The 14,605-nt window shown below is 39.8% G+C and overlaps 1 long non-coding RNA gene across 1 annotated transcript; it reads left to right on the forward strand.

The window, feature by feature from the left end:
* Nucleotides 1-3,553: 3,553 nt before the first annotated feature.
* On the forward strand, nt 3,554-4,319 carry LOC121795482. The gene is made up of 2 exons (XR_006049476.1): nt 3,554-3,597; nt 4,089-4,319. It is a non-coding gene; the product is annotated as an uncharacterized LOC121795482 (long non-coding RNA).
* The last annotated feature ends 10,286 nt before the right edge of the window (nt 4,320-14,605 follow it).

Below are 14,605 nucleotides of genomic sequence, written 5' to 3' on the forward strand. Positions count from 1 at the left end.
GGGAAAGATTGCCACCTTGGTAATTGCATCCGATCTACGGACAAGGATAATAGAAGGGCAGCGGAATGATGAAAATCTGGAGAAAATTCGACTGAGGGTGAGGAAGGGCGAACAAGAAAAGTTTAGAGAAGAAGCTGATAATGCTCTTACCTACGAGGGGAGACTGTGTGTGCCTAGTGACGATGGACTCCGAAAAGAAATCTTGACCGAGGCACACGAGACTCCATACACCGCTCATCCTGGAAGTACAAAGATGTACCAGGACTTGAAGGGATCATTCTGGTGGGATGGAATGAAGAGGGACATAGCTTTGTTTGTGGAAAGATGTTTGCCATGTCAACAAGTAAAAGCTTTACATCAACGACCATATGGGAAGTTGCAACCATTGGAGATTCCGGAGTGGAAGTGGGAACATATCGCTATGGATTTTGTGACAGGTTTACCAAAGACCCGACAAGGGAATACAGCCATTTGGGTAATCATAGATCGCCTCACCAAGAGTGCGCATTTTATACCTATCCCTATAACTCATGGGTCCGACAAACTGGCCCGGATCTATGTGAAGGAAATAATTCGATTGCATGGAGTGCCAGTAACAATCACGTCAGACAGAGATACAAGGTTTACTTCAAGGTTTTGGATGAGTCTACAACGAGAACTGGGTACACGACTGAATTTCAGTACTGCTTTCCACCCACAAACCGATGGACAGTCCGAGAGAACGATTCAAACTCTCGAGGACATGTTGAGAGCCGTGGTTCTTGACAGAGGAGAAAATTGGGAAGTTGTATTGCCGTTGATCGAGTTCGCTTACAACAACAGTTTCCAGGCGACAATAAATATGGCCCCATATGAAGCATTGTATGGGAGGAAGTGTAGATCACCACTCTACTGGGATGAGGTTGGTGAAAGAAGAATACTCGGGCCAGATTCGGTCGAGGAAATGATAGAGATCGTGCGACAAATCCGACGAAGGATAAAAGAAGCTCAAGACCGACAGAAGTCGTATGCTGATGTTCGGCGCACAGATTTACAGTTCAATTATGGAGATAAGGTGTTCTTGAAAGTATCTCCGTCGAAGGGAATAACGAGGTTTGGTGTAAAGGGGAAGTTGAAGCCACGATACGTAGGGCCTTATGAAATCCTCGAGAAGGTGGGACCCGTAGCGTATAGATTGGCACTACCACCGAGTTTTGGGACTGTGCATAACGTTTTTCATGTGTCACAATTACGGAAGTACGTGTTCGATCCCAAACACGTGGTTCATCAAGAGGAAATGATATTGAATCCCGACTTGAGTTATGAGGAGAAACCCGAAGCTATTCTGGACAGGAAAGTACAAGAGTTGAGGAATAAATCGATCGCGTCCGTGAAGGTACTTTGGAAACACCATGGCCACGAGGAGGCTACTTGGGAACTCGAGGATAAAATGAAAGAGAAATACCCGGAGCTTTTCGCTGGAAACAAGTAAATTTCGGGACGAAATTTCTGTTAAGGTGGGTAGAATGTAACACCCGTACTTTTTAAAGTACTAATTTAATGTATATCACGAAATAATTAATAAAATTATTTCGAATTATGATGCTTCTCGATAAATGTGCTCTCGGAGAATTATGGTTATTGGGGTTAATGTGAAAAGAAGCGTGCATGTTTATATTTAATTGTGAACGTTGGAGACACGTTTAAGGTCTCGTTGAAAGATCGATGATGAAATTGCTATTCTTGAGCAAACGAAGGAATGTGGTGGGAAGGAATATATGTTTTTATGGATAACGACGCGCGTAAATCGAGGAATGGTTGAAGGAATATTATATTTGGAATAACACCAAATATAAGTTATGCCGGTAAACGTACACTAATTTTGGTTGTGAAGAACGAGATAACAAAATAAATAAAGACCCGTGAATTTTAATTAACGAGGGAAAATGCGGAAAAAAATAAACTATGAATTTATTTTGGACTTTTCAAAATAAATTTGAAGTCCAATTAAAAATAAGATAATTTGGATTTTAATTACTCTTTAAAATCCATCAAGTAGTAGTTTTTTTTCTTGGGCTTGCAACTTATTTATTTCTTTAGCCCAATGGAAATTAAATCATGGAAGCCCAAGTGGATTTTAATTTTAGTGGATCAAGCCCAAGTCTTTTTCCTTTTCTTTTCCTTTTTATTTCTTTTTCTTCTTCTTTCCTCCTCATGGCCGACGGCCCTATTCTTCATGGGAGACTCTCCAAGTTCTCACCCTTCCATCTCCCACCATCCCAAGAGTCACCACCACTCCTTCATTACCCTCCTCACTAACTCCTCTCATCATTCACACTTCAAGAAAAAAAAGAGAGAGAGAGAAGGGCCGAGAGAAGTCGACGGGAAGGAGAGGGGAGAAGAAGGAGTTGGTTTCATTTTTTTTGTTCAACCACATCAAGTTTAAGCTCTTGAGGTATACCATTTCTTCCATCCTCAAAGCATGAATTGTTTACTAACTTTGCATGCATATAGCCTTGATTTTATTTTCATAACCAAGCTATGAATAATCCGTAAGAATCAACCAAACGATCGCCGCGCGTAACCGAAACTAAGAAAGAACGTAACTTTATAAACATAACATATGTTGCGGGATGTTTCGGAGTCGTTTCGGAAGAGGAGAAGCCGCCGCCGGCGACGGGCAGCGGCGGACAGCCGTTTGACGTCTTCCCGACGGCAGGCATCTCAAGTTGCGACGGGAGGCAGCAGCGGCAGTGGCGCGACGGCGAGACAGCAGCTCCCGGAGTGGCGAGGCAGCAGCTCCAACCGCACGGCAGCGGCGACGTGGACTCTCCTCCGCGGCAGCAGCTCCCGCCGGCGAGCAGCGAAGACAGCAGCCTCCTCGGCGGCTCCAGCTGCGGCGGCAGGCGGCTCCAGCCGCGACGGTGGCGAGCCGGAGGGAGAACGACGGCGACGGCAGCTCCACGGCTGTTGTGTGATTGCCGAGAGAGAGAGTATGTTGGAGAGGGAGATGAGTTTGGGCCAACATTTTATTAAGTTTGGGCCATATATTCTTTTAATTGTTGGGCCTTTTACTAATTAATTGGAACTTTAATTAAATTGATGTTGGGCTTTTCTTTTAATTGATGGGCTCACTGATTGTTTTTTTTGAGGAATAAGGTGGGCTAAGTTTAGTCTCTTGGGCCGATAATTAAAATTTAATCGGGGAAAATTATTTAATTAGTTCCCGGAAGACTTTTGAAGAATGAATAATTTACCTAAGTATGAATTAATACTTTTTCAACGGTAAATAAATACAGAAATTAAAGTATGCGCTTAAATAATTTTTTTAGAAATTATTTTCGACGATTATGGAAAAAATATGAGGAGCCAACGAAGGAAAGAACGAGCGTAAGCGGCCGACCGGCGTCGCACGCGACGCCTTGGGCGGCCGCCAAATAACCGAAAATACATGGAAATCGAGAAAGAAGATTTAAAAGAATTTAATTAGAGTGCATGCATTCTAATTATCATCGTTACCGAATTTTGATATGAATTTTATGTAATTTGCGAAAAGGTGGTTCGCACGCACGCTAAAAGTCGGAACGAGGATTGTTACGGAAAACCTAAGCTTTTGAGGTGGGCTTTATTCTTTAAAAGTTTATTCTTAAATTGATGTATTTATGGTGTGATAAGGATGATTTACAAGTATGTCATGCCGTGTTTATGTTTTGAAACTGCCTATCTGATTGTCTACTAGAATAAAACTCTACTAGACTTTGATGGTTAACGAATTCGGGTCTGACTAGGGAGTGAGTCCCTACTCGGACTAGTGCACTGATGGGGATCGTGAGCCGTCCCCTAGGTCGGCCGGTCCAGTGATCGAGTTTGTGGCCACATTCTCGTTTCACATGATGGTTCAGATATGGTATATGATGGAGGATGATGTTAGTCCGCGCGGACACTATTTTATGGAAATGGATTTATGTGCTTCTCGGTCTCTTTTAAAGAAAAACCCGGGATTCACACGATGATGGCTTGACATAACTTAAATGATAAATGTATTTCGGGCATGAGTTCACTGGGTGCATCAAGTACTCAACCCCTGCATATGTTTTCCCTATGTGCAGGTTGAGCGAGGTCGGAAGGCGGAGGATGTTGAGTGATGTTATCAAGAATTGGTCCGGTTACTATTACGTCTTCATACGTAGTAGTAACTACACTCTCAAATTGCTTCCGCTATTCAATGTCTTAAGAAACTCTGTTATTTCCGTTATTGTTAAACTCTGTTATCTTTCATTATGAGACTTGGGTTTTGAAACGTTGATTGATTTAAATGGAATTTCCTCTTTGATTGTTAAGTTGTATTGCCTTGAATTGTTTTCCCCCTTCTTCCCCGCTTCTTAAATCCCCCACGAGTCACGATTTCCCGTGCCTCCTATCCTTAGGAAGTGCGGTCGTGACTTATACTTAACAACTGCTCCTAAAATCTCATGTTATTCAAGAATGTAAATATCTTGAGTGGGACGGAGGGAACATGAATTTATTACAGTATTTGTGAGCATATGTTATTAGGAGTATTTAGGGGTGGCGAAACGGGTTACCCACGAATACCCGTACCCGATTTTAGCCAAATTTATTGTCCCAATACCTGCCCAGCGACATACCTGGATTACCCAATACACGTGTCGGGTATCCCGTAACTGACATTGCGGGTACCCGTACCCGGCCCGAAATCCTAATAAAATTTTTGAAAAGCATAATAACCGTCAATGTTCCCTTATTTATTTTATTAATATCGATGATAAACTTTAAATAGATTGAGAATAAAAGTGAGGGGACACTCTATAGCTAGTTCCGGTGAGTTTTCAATTGTATGTTCGTTGAAATATAAAAATGTTTAAAAAGAACTCTTAGATTATAGTATAAAGTACTCCCAATGTTCCGCCTTAATAGATGCATTTCATTTTCTTCACTCGTTTTGGAAAAATAATAATATAAATACTCTTCTCTACATTATTATCTCTTTTACTTTATTTTTTCTTCATTCTAACTATTTATTTTTAATTTTTCAAAATGAGTGCGTATATGGCTATTATTATTTAACCTTTTCTCCACTCTAACTATTTGAAACGCCTCTATTAATATGGAACAAATGGAGTATTAAAAGATGGTATATGGATAATACTTATAATAACGGGTATTATCGGGACTAACGGGCATACCCTCGCGGGTAGTGGGTATACCCGCTACCCGCAAAACTCTAAAACACACTACCCGATCCCGTCCCGTTTCCCATTATCATCGGGTAGCGGGTACCCAATACCCGACGGGTAGCGGGTCGAGATGGGAATTACCTATTACCCGTTACCCATTTTGCCACCCCTAGGACCCGCTACCCGCAAAACTCTAAAACACACTACCCGATCCCCTCCCGTTTCCCATAATCATCAGGTAGCGGGTACCCAATACCCGACGGATAGCAGGTCGAGATGGGAATTACCCATTACCCGCTACCCATTTTGCCATCCCTAGTAGTATTTATGAGCATATAGCAGCTGATTCAATATCTCGTCCACCGAGATGAAGGTATGACACTAGTTGCACGAGTGGTGAGTGCTTAACTCATTTTCTGGATATTGCTACCGCACGTGACTGATGCGTTGGTGCTGGTCCATTCACTACTTGTCTCTCTCTCTATCTATTATTTTAATTGGAATAGGTGAGAATTGAATTGAATTGAATTGAATTGAATTGAATTTAATTTAATTTAATTTAATTTAATTCAATTCATAGATTACGTCTTTCTGTTATCTACCAAAATCCAATCTAACCTATGACAATACCACATTAATACAAACCTTACTTTCATAATTGCATAGGATTTACTAGCCATTTGTATGTTATTTACCAAAATCCAATCTAACCTATGACAATACCACATTAATACAAACCTTACTTTCATAATTGCATAGGATTTACTAGCCATTTGTACAACACTACAAATAAGCAAAGGAATCTGTTCAATCTGGGGCCCAGTGCTGTCATCTGCTTATCAAGAACTTTTATACATTTGCAATTTTATATAGGCTGGCTCCATCATGTTTTAAAGGGTTGTTATTCTAAGCACATCTTAAAACAATTAAAAGATGGGTTGAAAATAATTCAAAGCTACATTATAAAAGACTTCAATCATCATCACCAAATATGTATCCATCGTAATATGTATGAACCTATAAGGTTTAAGAGCATCCACAATGGCGGCGAGCAGACCGGCTAGCCGATTCTCGGCGCTGGCCGGTCCGTTCGCCGAACCATTGCAGCAGGTGAGCGCCAAATCGGCGAGAAAAACGGCGAGCGCACACCGATTGCCGGGCGCTGGCCGCCATTGCAGGCTCCCGATCGGCCACCCGATTTTTTTATTTATTTTTATTTAATTTTTGAAACACTATATATACGCGATTTGCACGTCATTTTCATTCGCACCACTTGTTTTAACGAGTTTTCTCTCTATCTTAATTTTTGTACAAGAGCAACAACGCAAAATGGAGCACAACAACGAGTCTACTCCAGTGACGAGCGGGTCTCAAACTCCCACGGTACCCGTGGGAAGTGGATGGGGTCCGATGGCCGGGTACTACAACATGTACCCTTGGCAGCAGATGATGCCCAGGATGGCATCCGGGGGTAGTATGCCGGGATGGCAGGGGATGCAGGGCGGACCGGCGATGCGGAGCGGGCAGGGGTACCCAGGATGCAACCCGGGATGCAGATGATGCCGGGGTGGGCACTCGGGATGCAGATGATGCCGGGGTGGCAGCCGGGGATGCAGGGGACGCGGGGGGAGGGGGGGACAACGTGTATCGCTCCGGTTTTGATTTTTTTACTGCTTCTTCGCACACATCGACCCCATCGGAGACGCAGTTCACTGATTCTTTCCCTTAGAGGAGTTGGGGATAGATCTCGGGGATGCGGACACTCCCGTTCAAACGGGGGGAGTAGGGCGGGGTCGGGGCGCGCCAAAGAAGAAGAAGGGCAAGTGCAAGAGGGTGGTCGGCGAGTCGTCGTAGCCGGCTGATGGCTAGAGCCCGACACGGAGGAAGTGGACGGATGCGGAGAACGTCGCGCTGTCCAAGGCGTGTGTGAGTGTTTGTGATGATCCCCTCGCCTTGAACAATCAGAGGATCGTCAACTTGTGGGATAAAATAGGAGCAGCCTACAAGACATTTTACCCGGAGGGGAGGCCACGCAGCGGGGATGAGTGCCGGAAGGTGTGGGACCGAATCAGGGCTGCTGTCTCCCGATTTTCGGGCTTGTACACCAACGCCCTCTGCATGCAGACCAATGGCCAAACTGACGAGGACTGCAGGAGGATAGCGGAGAAAGCCTTCCCCGTGCCCGGGCTTTATAAGGAGTTCAACTACTGGAACTGCAATAGGTGCTGATGGACTCCGAGATGTTTCGGTCAGGTGTCGATGCTGGATGGCCGAAGAAGCAGCGACTGAACTACACTGGTGATTACAGCGGCGGCAGCAGCGGCAGTTCCCACGACCTCCCCGAGGATGTTCAGGAGTTCCCGTCCACTCCCGCGTTTACTCGCCGCACTCGCCCGGTTGGTCAAAGGCGGGCGCAACGGGCTCACCAGGAGTCCCAGGAGGTCCAGTCGGCATCCCCTCTGTTGGCAGGTCGACAGCCGAGCTCGCCTTCTTCGCGCGTCAACAAACGCGGGCTAGATGTACAAGATCATAGCTGACTGGAAGGCGGCAACTGACCCCGAGGAGAAGAGTTTTCTTCACTCAATGCCCGTGAGTATACGTGCCGATTTGAATGCCGCCGCGGCACAGTTGGGGGGCTCAGATGCCGCAGATTTGGGGGTCCCGGATAGCAGCGACAACGGCGACGACGACGGCGAGGAGTGAGGCGGATGCGGGGGGCTCGTGTGTGGAGGAGGAGTTTTTTTTTTAACTTAATGTAATTTTTTTTAATTAATGTACTTTTTAAAATTTTAATATTATTATTGAATTTTCTCGTATCTGTGTCGGAAATTTAATTCCGTATTTTGTGTGATTGTTAATTATTTGTTTTTTATAATTTTGTTTATTGTGGCTAGGCTATGACTGGCCTATTGCTTGTCCTGATGATGTGACAGGAGAAGTTTTTAGTGCTGATGATGTGGTAGGTGGAGTTTGTGGCTTATGAGTGACCTATCTCTATTGAAGATGCTCTAAGTACGGGTACGTCTGCTTTTTATCCATCAAAATAATTGCATCTTTATTATAAATATATACTGTATGACTGCAGATGTTCAACATTATGCTTGTCCATACATGACTGTTGTAAAGTTCCATTTAAAAAAAACAATTTGTTGTAAAGTTTGGCATGTTGACGCTAATAATATATAAAATGTATAATGCTACCAGTCACAAAACACTACCCTATGTCGAAGCCTAAACTGCTACTAATAGTATTTTTTGACGGAATCTAGTTGTTTGGATAGAGTTTGTGAGTAAGAATGTATAGGAATATTCAACTTAGAGACGGCAGACAATGATTATTTAATATTGTGGTATTGTTAAGTAGGCACCACTATTTTATTTGCTGCACTCATCTTCAAATAATACAAGAATAAGCATATCGTGTCTTTCAACACAATTATTTTAATATCTAGTTGGAATTGTGTATTCATTTCCCAACTCTACTATACTAGACAATAGTCGTTATATTAGACTTAGTGTCTCATTTGTACAACACGCAGTAGTTTAATTTAAATTTTATTTTCAGATGCAAAGTTTTATATATTACCAACCAGTAAATTGTTTTTAATTTTATTTTCAGGTGCAAAGTTTTATATATTACCAACCAGTAAATTGTTTTTGAAATTTTCAGTGCATCTTAAATTAGTATGATACCCTCTTCATTCCATCTTCATTTCATGTTAATAGAGTCATTTTTTATTTTGAAAAGTTCTAACATAATTAAGTCATTTTTATTTTTGGTAAAAAGTAATCCCCACTCTTACTTTATTCTCTTTATATCTCTTTTACTTTATTTATAATCCACTTAATAATTTATTCTTAAACTCCGTACTGAAAAGACGTCTCTAATTGTAAATGATATTATTTACTAAAAGTACAAAATACTATGGATCAAACAAATAATTCCCATGAGTGTTTGCTGCTCAAGCTCAACGGTCGTTAGATTGTAAATTATCCAAAAATAATACTCTCCTCAGTCTCATTTAAAAAGTCATATTTTTATTTTCCAATGGCTTATTCAAACTAAAAAAAGATATATTGACATCCATACTTTAATTTCCCTTTTAGTTTATACTGTTTTCATTTAATATTAAAGATAACATTATATAGAATTTTATTCCCAAAAAAAAATAAAGATTCTACTTCGAATATTGTGGAAGGATTATATCGTATGCCAGAAAAATAAAAGAATATACTCACTTCGTCCTACGTAAATAGAAATTCTTTCCATTTTGGTCCATCCCAAAAAATAGAAACTTTCTACTTAAGGAAATCTTTTTTATCTCTTATGAGATGAGACCCGTTTTCCATTAACACATTTTTCTTTTTATCTTTCTCTCACTTTCTTAATTTTGCATTAAAACTTGTGCTATTATAAAAAATTTTATTTTTAGGAAATGGATGGAGTATTTAAAAACATGATTATTGTAAAAATAAATTAGGCAGGTCTGATCCTTGTAAAATTATTGGAAACACGTGTAATGTGGTGTGTAGGATAAGCACTCAGTTTGTATTGAGGAATAAATTAGTATTTTGTAAGGGCATTTGGATCTTAATCTTATTATGGATATATAAGCAGTTAAATTCACACTTCAATTTTTATGGCTTTAACTGCTCCACTCCAAGTGATCATTTTCATTATCTATATCTATGAATAAATATTAAAAACTACTAAAACCTTTAAGTTTTAACACTAATCACATTTATGCACTAGACCTGATTTGTGAATATGCAAGGACCTCAATCAGATCATTTGGAAGCTGCAATAAGATTTGTGAGAGATGTCTAAATGAAACGTTTAATTGGCCACAGACTTATTTAATAAGAATGGATATTTCGAGAGACATGGTTACAAACAATGATGGGTTCAAGAATTAATCATCGTGGAATCGAACTATACAATAAATTAAAGCTAATACTGGTATTTAAATAATTATTCAAAATCTACAATCAATACCATCCAAAATTTAATATCGACTTAGTTAGTAGTATAATGTTAACCATGCAAGTTAAAGTTATATTTGTGTATTAAACAAAATTACAAAACTAAATATTGAAGGATCGAATATTATTTTATTAATTTTTTAGGATCAGAATTTACGTAAAAAAGTTAAATCGGTATGGAAAAATATGACTACAAAATTAAGAAAACATATACTCCGTATTTTTATTGGTCATATTGATATTGAACCCCATGAATATGATTATAATAGTATATTCAAGTTTCTGAAAGTGTGTTCAATTTATTCACTTTCTTAATTCCCCCTACATGTATTACTTTTCTATTACCTTTATTACTTAAAAATAAAAATTATCTTTTCATTTTAGTCTTCATTTTAGTATGTCCTTAGAAATAGAAAGTTTCGAAACTTTCAGGAAGTAACACCATAAAATCCACCAACACTATTTTTCCTCAATCTCTCTTACTTTATCTATTTTTTACTCCATATTTCTCAGTACTTTATTAATTATTCATATTTACCAATTGTGCATCAAAATTCATGTCATTTTAAAAGTTTCTATTTTTAAAGGACGAAGATAGTAAAACTTTAGTAACAACATAATTATTATATACTGTAACGACCCGCTAAGACGATATTATTAGAAACAATATTATTAGCTTGATTACCTATATAAGTGACTTTTACGCGATTAAATCTGAGCTACGATAGATTGTCATCGTTGTTTGTTGATAGGCAAGTGAATACAACACACAAATATATAATACACCTATATGAATATAATAAATTTAAATGAATAAATAAATAAGATCCCAAAATTAAAATCTTAATGTCCGATACATCCAACAAAAGTCCAACAAAATTTAATACATCCCACGATCTAAGAAAGCGGGTACTTCAACGCGGACGACCCCGAACTTGAACCGATTATATCTACACCAAATTAAATAAACAATTAAATAAATACTCAAATAATTACTTAAATAATCAAATAATATAAAATTTAAAAAAGAAGAAGAGATATGGGCAGATCCTGGAGGATCAATCTTCTGTCAGCAGCATTTAATATTGCATTTAATGATACATTTAATGATAGCAGGGGGATATCAAATCTCCTGACAAAGGAGAATGATTAAGAGAAGAATGTTAGCAATTGCCGCCATAACTTGCTGCCAACGCCACTTTCACAGCCGTCTTTTATACATATACGTAGATATCACAATAATTTTCTTCACCCTCACGTCACCATTAAACCCCAACTTCTTCCACATAGCAACAACTTTCAGGAGATATCAGGAATAACAGTGTGTGTGTTCCAGATCGGCCATACCAACACTTTCTACTTTCTACCTTCTACCTACTAAGGTAATCTTCAAACTTTCTTACCTTCTTTAATGCAAATACATACGTTCACACTTGAAACCGAGGACTATCATAGATGCATTAGGCAACACCAACATCATGTGACTCTTATAACAATTATATGTAGAACCTTAGGCTAAAGTCCTACAACAATTAACTAAAGCAATAACTGGAACTCATCTTTGGGAAGTGAATCTGCCAAATCTCCGGCAGCAAGCTTCGGCACTCCGTCGCCGATAACGACAGCCCCAAACTCTCGAATCTTGCAGTGGAGTTAGGATCCTTACGAACCTATATAGTAAAACAATAAAACTTTCAGAATTCTTTTTTTTAAACAATCAAGTAAAAATCTAAAGAGGATGTGGAATAGAACCCTTACTGCCGCGGGACGAACGGCGTAGGTGGGGCGTCAGGGGCAGCGGCGGCGAGGTGGTGCATGCCGGCGGTGGCCGGCAGTATGAGGCGCGGAGGAGGCCGAAGCCGCCGCCTGTGCATGCACAGTAGCGGAGGCGGCGGCGGCGGCGGCGGCTGATCTGAACGGGATGAGATCTAGAGGTGACGGCAGTGTCTATGCTGTGCACGGTGGTGGCGGTGCGTCGTCGTGCTCGCTGCGGCGGCGGTGGTGGAGTGGTCTGTGAGAGAGAGATAGGGGGAGAGAGAGAGGGAAACCGACACAGAGAGAGAGAGAGAAGAGAGAGAGGGTGAGAAGGGAGAAAGAGGGGAGGAGGTAGGAGGACCACCGCCAGAGGTGGCGGTGGCGCGACGACGGCATCGGAGGGAGGCTGGCGGCGGCGGCGATGTGTGAGAGGGAGGGAGGCTGTTGTTCTTTGATTTGTGAAATGAGGGAGGATGATGGTGACGTAGTAGTATGTAGGTTTTAGTTATTTTGGGCTAGTCTTTTTTTTGGAATGGGCTAGCATTTTTTTTACTTGGGCCAAGGGAGTGAGGAATTAAAATGAGCCCAATCCTTTAAATCATGAAGGCTGTTTTAAATAGAGGGAAGCCCAATTCCGAAATTATTTGTGTTTTGGGCTGAAAATGAAAGAGAGTCTTCATCTTGTAGAAAATTTAATAATATCTTTTGAAAGCAAAAGTAATATTAAATTTTAGCCTAAGTTTTAAAATAAGATTTCAATAATGTTTACTTTAATTATTATTTTATGATTTCTTCAAATGATGTAATTAAACTAAAATAGTTGATCTTAGAATTTATTTTAGGGGTTTACGTAACTATTTTAGTGACACATGGAGTGTCACTTAGTCAAAGGCCTAAATAACAAACAAAGTAATAATAGAAAATGTAATTTTTGGAAATTTCTTAATAAATAGTACTAATAATAGTAATAATATTAATTGTAATAATAATAATAATAAGAATAAGAATAATATTAATAATAAGGTTACACCTTGAGATTTTCCTTCTCATTTAATTAGATTAGTTTAAAACTAAATTAGTGTTTTCCTATTGTGATATTTTCAAAAGGGTACGTTCGTAAGTAAAATCGGAACGAAAGATTCAAGTTAAGAGAACTAAAAGATCAAGGTGAGCTTTCTTATACTAAAAATAGAAATCGTATTCTGTGAAAACACGAACACATGTTCGTGATTTTCTTTTTAAGATATTGTCTTGCCATAAATGTTTTGTATGATGCCTATCTGTTGGCTAAGACCTTGTGAATTATGAATGATGATATATGTGAATCGAATTCGGGTCCTAGTGAGGGTGGTGTCCCTACTTGGACTAGTGTACACAGGAAACCTCTGACCGTGAACGGCAGAGAAGGTGACCGTGGAAGGTGGCCACCTTCCCGGTACAAGGAAACCTTTGACATGATGGTCAGAGAAGGTGACCGTGCAAGAACACCATCTCGACGGCACAATGCGATCAGATATGGCTAAGTACAGGAAAAAGGGATTGCAGTCCAATGTGAATATTTTAGTAAGCTCGGGTCTTTTCAATAAAACCCCCGAGTGTTACTGTGACGATGGCTTGACAATATTTTCAAATGTATATTTGTATGTTCGACAATGTGTTCACTGGGTACTTTTGGTACTCAGCCCTGCATATATTTCTAAATGTGTAGGTTGAGTCGTAAAAAGGGGGAGGGACAAATGCTGTGGAGAGCAAGCTAGTAACTAACTAAGAATAAAACTCTCGGAGGTTCATGTCTCTACACATGGACCGCGTTCTTTTGTTTCCGCTGTGCCGGTTATGAGGCAATGCCTATTTTACTTTTGACTCTGATAATCGAGTGTATTCTGTTATACGAGTGTATTCTGTTATACGTATTTCCCTATTTGACTTTATTTTTGTGTGTTTCGTTCTGCCTTGGCTTTAATTTCCTCTAAATTCTATCCTCGCTTCTTATAATCCCTCCTTAGTCACGATTTCCCCGAGTTTTGCTATCATTAGCTAACTTCGGTCGTGACAGAGTGGTATCAGAGCTGTCTTTTATGCTCTGAACCCCAGAGTCTTTTTCAATAATCTTCGGTCTACCATTGTTCCACTAGGCCTTTTCGCCTAACAAAAGAGACTCCCAGCACCTACCCCCAACACGCTCAACCAAAGCAACAGTAAGTGATTATATTTTGAAAGTAAGTGCGATCGTGACAGAGTGGTATAAGAGCTTTCTTTCTCGCTCTGAACCCGAGAGTCTTCTTTGAAAATCTTTGGTCTAGCCTTGTTCCACTTGACTGTCTAATCGATGAAAATGCTCTTAGCACTCCCACCAATCGCACTCAAAGAGGAAAAAGGTAACTTGTTCTTTTTCAGAAGAAAGTCAAGATGTATAAAAGTTTGAAATGGAGAAGTAACTCATGCAGTTAATTTGAGTGAACAGATGAAAATACTAAGTTTGAAGAAAGAGTTGATGTTTCTTGATTTGGTAGCGTTCTTAAAGAAAGAGTTAGTATGTCTTTTCTTGGCTAAAGACTGTGAATGTATGAATAAAATAAGTAACTTTCCTAAATGGAAAAAAGTACTGAAATATGAAAGTATAAAGTATACGAGTCTGGTACCAATTGGTGAAATGACATCTCTTTTTGAGTTAGTCATTGAATCATGTTGCT

This window comes from Salvia splendens, chromosome 3, assembly GCF_004379255.2.
Source record: "Salvia splendens isolate huo1 chromosome 3, SspV2, whole genome shotgun sequence".
Taxonomy (NCBI): Eukaryota; Viridiplantae; Streptophyta; class Magnoliopsida; order Lamiales; family Lamiaceae; genus Salvia; species Salvia splendens.